Source organism: Magallana gigas, chromosome 1 (assembly GCF_963853765.1).
Source record: "Magallana gigas chromosome 1, xbMagGiga1.1, whole genome shotgun sequence".
NCBI lineage: Eukaryota > Metazoa > Mollusca > Bivalvia > Ostreida > Ostreidae > Magallana > Magallana gigas.
The window spans coordinates 16969641-16975640 of NC_088853.1; positions in this window are offsets into that span (position 1 = coordinate 16969641).

A 6000-nucleotide genomic window follows, 5' to 3' on the forward strand; every position below is an offset into this window, starting at 1 on the left:
ACTTGCTGACAAGGTCGTTGTATCGACCATAGAATTTACGAAAACATGACTTCAAACGAGACTGTTGATAGTCCTTTTTTGATTATCAACTTGTTTGTCAGTAGCTTGCTTCGTCTTAGAAACTGTTCATAAGATGAGCATGTTCTTGCGTATTGAATCAACTGAGAGACAAAAACACCTAAGCAGGCGATGAAGATATACTGCTACATAAGTAAGGAAAGATGACTATAGAAAAATTGAAGTCATTGCGTTTATCATAAAGTTTTGTTTTTATGTTACCATCAATGTTTATGCCCAGTAAAATATCCAGATATGTAACAGATGACGGGGAATCTGTGGTATCTTTTATTTCGAGTTCACTTGAATATATCAAGTCGACGTAAGCAGGGAAATAACAATTGTTAATTGATAATACGTCGTCGATATACCTGAATGTTGAATTGAAGGCGACAGCGAGTGGTTTATTTTTTTGACGTACAAGTTTTAATAAATTCTAATTCATAAGAATACAAAAATACATCTGCTAACAATGGGGCACAATTTTGCGAACGGATAAGAGTATCTTTATAAGAGTGATTTTTTCACTCTTACTCCAGATGAATTTTGCCTCAGTGGACTGATCGCTGCTACCAATCCACATTGTACAGTAATACACATTACGCAAACATAAATTTACAAAGTAGTAAACAAGTAGTAGTATTCATAGTTTGTTGCTTATCAAGGTTGTTCTTGTTGATTCAGTCTGATAACCAGCACTTTCTCTTTAAGATACTCACTCACAGTTGTGTCCATATGAGTCATGCGGCAAATTTTACTATTTGCACATGTTTTGTGTCTTGAATTACCGTATTTACTATGCAATGACAACGTCGTCTAAATCTTTTGTCACACGTTGATTACTAAAACGTTACTTTTATCCCGTCGCATTGAAAATAAAATATTTATACAGTTACAAACATGATGATTCAATTCCACATTTTTCTCCACATATGAGTAAGGATATTTATCAAAAGAATAATTCGACATCTAAAAGTAAAGCTTATTCATGCCTTGCTATGGAAATCAACATAACGGGGATATAATTATATATAGTGCTTTTCAATATACATGCGTAATGCTTTCGTATTACATTTATAGCGCTGACTAATTCTTCCTTAAACAGGAATACTTGTATTTTATTTCAGTTAAATCAATATACAGTTATTGAAACCAGTATCGATCTTTTTTCTTGTCTTTAAGAATCTTTGCAGGTACCGTAATATTACATGTATCACTTAAATAGTATTGAATGATTGACGTAATCCTTAAATCATATCCCCTTAAATATTTATATGCTGAATAGTATTTATATCTTTTATCATTTACGTTCATTGAATAAAATAATATTGCATTGTATACATGTAACTTTTGTTAATGTTGTTTTCGTATCAATATAACTTTTGTGCATCTTATGTGATCAATCATAAACTCAATTTGTGTTCCTTTTTACTGTCCATAGTCCTCTTCTCAGTTAATAGGCAATATATACGATTCTCATACTGGAACAAATCTAATGAGTGACAATTACATCTAGTTGTATTACTGTATAAAGAACAATTTGTCTTATTAGTGAGAATAAATTAAAGTGCGCTGAAAAAAAAGTTGCGAAAACATATAAGATATTCTAAAAGCTTTTGAAAAGATGAAAATATCGCCTTTACTGATGAATTTCCTTAAAATTTGTCTTTTTAAAAAAAACGATATGTCATTACTCATTCAACTTTTTTACCAGTTTAAATTTTTTTTCATAAGTTTTAATCATAAGATTGATCATCGCTCATTACAAACCCTCATCATAATTAGAATACGTTGAAGTTAGTTGCAATGTAGCAAATCAAGGCGCATTCGTTCCAATGCTAATGTTACAAAATACTGTGAAGGTACTTTTAAAACATTACTTTGCATATGTTGACTGTTCTCTTTTAACTTGTGTCTTCTATATATTTTTTCACAGCCAAACAAGGAAACAGAGAACGCTGTATGGACACATTTCATTCCAATTCTATACGTTGCCTTTTTGAAGTTTAGTGAAGCTTTGCTGTATACTAAAATACAATACAAAAGTATGGGTCAATCAAGGAAAACTGAAGTTTTCAATCATATACTTTGTGCATGTAACCAGTGTAAATCATAAATGTTATTTTTCGGTGTTTTTAATTACTTGTGTGTATGTGTGCGATTGTTTTTTTGTACGGCGTCATGTCCATGTGTGAATGTCCACATGTGTTTTTATTTATGTTTACATTGTGTAACGTGAAGGACCAAATACCTGTTCGACCAGTTTAACTGTAGATGTTTTCTATATTTAACCACATACTAACCTTCACGCTAAAGCCATAGTTGCCAACACACTCGGCGTTACATCCTTGAAGGGAAGTCTTGTGTACATGTTAATTACTGTATGTAGCTGAAGACTTAGCAGTGCTGGGTAACTATAACTATTTTAATGCATATGTTCTGCTATAATTATAATAAAGTGTAATTGTCAATGTTAGTAATATTTAAAAATTCATTGTAGGGTTTTCGTATAATTATTATTCGAGAATATTAAAAGTATAGTCACCTTGTATGACTTTGTCAGTTATAATTTCTCTACCGATCTGGACTACATGCAGAACTGAGTAGAATACAAGATCCTTGTCAAAACAGTTCGATTGGAAACAAAATTGATTATTACTTTGATAAAACCAAACCTTAAGTAGAATAAAAAAAAAATCAAATAGCCTTTGTAATGGAAATCAATATTTTGATCATATTGGAGTTTTAATGTTATGGGTTTTTTTTTTACAATTTTATTTATAATGCATATGTAAATAGTCTAAGGGGATGAAAAGTCAATGGTATTTTATTTACATTTTTAACTTCAGGTATTCTGTTATAGTGTAGAACAAAGGTCCCGTGTTCAATGGAAAACGACACTTTTATCCTATTTGAGGTTTAAGGGTTTTTTAAAATGAAAAATGAAATACCTAAATGAACTGAAATTCGAGTTATATATATTATTCTAAAAAGTCATATAAATAATGCATATGCAAAAAGTCTGATGAAATAAAATGCCAATAGTGTTACCCTTATATTTCCAATTTCAACAATTTCGTTCTAGTCTAGAACAAAGGTGTTGTGTATAAGATTAAAGTCACTGGAGAAACAAAATGTTAAATATACAAAGGATTTTAAATATTATTGAAGCAATTACTCTTATTTCTTAAAAAAAATAGTGAAACCCGTAAAAATTCTAAAGAAAGTACAATGTCATCATGAAATTTAAAATGTAAGAATTGAGTCGATGGCTTCATTTGATCGCCCCTTGTTTGCTGCAAAACCTCTTACTGTTCAATGACCCAGAACACCTTCAAACGTATCGCAACGTCATTTAAACGCGTTTCGTTAGGCCTATGATTTAAATATGTTTCAAATAAAAACAATAAACTTTTTTTTATTTCTTGTAAGTTTCTCATTGATTGTATTTATTTTAGATAGCAAACAATTACGCTTATATCCAATATAATTCATTTTGTGAACAAAGCTTGTGTTATTGATGCCCGAATGTCAGATTACTGGCGTTAACTGATGTTGAATTTTTATATGCCGGCGTAGTCAGATTTTTATTGCTTGGTGAAACGAAAAAGTCCGTACTTTAACTTGAACAGAAATTTTCACAATAGTTTTTTTTTCACGATGAAATTCAAATTAACACATATTTTTATGTATTTTTTTTATCAACATTAAACTTAAAAATATTTGCTCGAAGAAGTTTTTAATCGTAAGTTTATGTCTGCACCAGGTTTATCGATCATCGACCAGTTTTAGTTTAAATAGGTGTTTTTTCAATGTTTATGTAAATTTTACTTATATCCGTTACTTACAAATAAAAATATATAGAGCTGTATCAATGGTTTCCGAACAACCCTGGTATTTACCTTCTTCATTTTTTTTTCCATCTAATTCTATTTTACAACAATACATAAAATAAAACCACGAAATATTATATATTGTATTGAATCATGATATAATATGATATAATACAATGAGTTTTATTTTACAAGTCAATTTAAATTTTCACAGTAGTTTTTTACGATGAAATGCAACATTAACATATATTAAAATAATGCATTACAGATAATAAAATCATAATATGATATATCATCATGTATTTCATTTTAGGACTTATAACGCACTTTGTTAAAATAGCAAACTAAGGAATCAGAAGAACATACGTGTTTTATATCTTTGGAAGTATCTTCTTCAATGCAAATTCTAACAATGATACTTCACAAAGCGGATATTAAACAAAAGTTTATTTGAAGCAATCCAGGTAAGCAATTTAGAGACACACATGTTTTTTTCCTCAAATATTGAATTTATGCAAAATATTGTTATATTATCAAATACATAGCACATATTATCCAATCCATAACAAATTCATTTCTTCACTTGACCTTAGTTAGATTTCAAACGTTTATACCTTTACGTTGTGTTAACAAGTCTTAAAACTCACTTAGTACGCAATATTTATGATATTGCACATGATGAGCAATTGTTCACTTAGAGTTTTGGCCAGGTGTTTATGACCGCTCTAATTCTTTAACTTCTCTTCCATAATGCTCCCCATCTAATTTGTCATTCTTTTAACTTTCAGTTATATTGAACCTGAAGCCAATAATCATTATTGTTTAGTTGCTATCGCGTATAAAGTTGGGGTGCGCATATTAGAGTGTTTTTGTTGTGTGTGTGTGTATTTTCAATGGACAAGGATCAGGTTATTTTTTAAATTTCTACACACTCTGAATATGTGGACGATGTACTCTTTGTCGAGCCTTGTATTTTCATTCATTGAAATAATAAAAATCAGCACCGATGTTGACTTTTTGAAGAAGATGATCCACAAAACATCAAACCGTGTTTGTCGTAGACCATAGGGCCAAAAAGAACAAGAGTCTTATTTCAATTAAAATCCAAATTTTCCATGTGATTTGATTTCAGGCTGAAATGTTTGCGAAGATCGTCAAGGGCCTAATGATGACATTGTTAACAATACAGTTAATTTATTAAAGCTCATAACTTTTGTTAAAAAAATTAACAAGTCATTTTTATACATTTTATAAACGATGAAGCGATGATTAACAACTAATGATGACTTTGTTAACAATACAATTCATTTATTTAAGCTCATAATTTTTGCCTAAAAAAATTAACTGGTCATTTTTATACATTTTATAAACGATGCAGCGATGATAAACAACTCTGCAATAACGAGAAATTCTACGTGAATCTTGATTCTTACGTGCTCTTTCTCAAATCCTGCAATTATCAGGTTAATCGTGAAGATTGTTTCATTCAACACGATGATACGTTAATCATGAGCATCGTTTATCCTTTCCTTACGTGTATCAATCCTATCGCATCGTACGTGTATACTGTTCTATCGTGCGTAAATCCTATCCTATCGTGCAAATATCCTATTCTATCTGTTGCCTTATGAAAAATAACGTTGCAGGTAATGTATTAACATGAGTGGAGGAAACGATATCAAACCTGTTTTTTTTTTTATTTCAAAGAGGTATAGCTCACTTAGTATAGGATATCGCCTACAATATGGTGCTTTATAAAAATATGAGACATCTTCAATGTTTATGTCAACAAAGGTTATATATAGTACATTGGATTGTTTTTGTTCAACGTCATCATCTTACTAAACATTAGAGAAATATTTCATTATTGTGATTTTTAACAATCATGTAATGAATTTACATACATTGTAAAGACATCCCTTGATACTGTTTAAAAGTTCTAAGCCTAGTGGTCTCGTGTAGATCTTTCGTTTTTCTGTTGCTTTTTTTTTGAGCAGCTGGATCGATTCCTATAAATATTGAATATTTTACCGTTCACTTAAATTATGATAATAAGAAAAGAGTGAGTACATTACATGTCTCTAATCTAATCATGCATTTATGAAGGTTT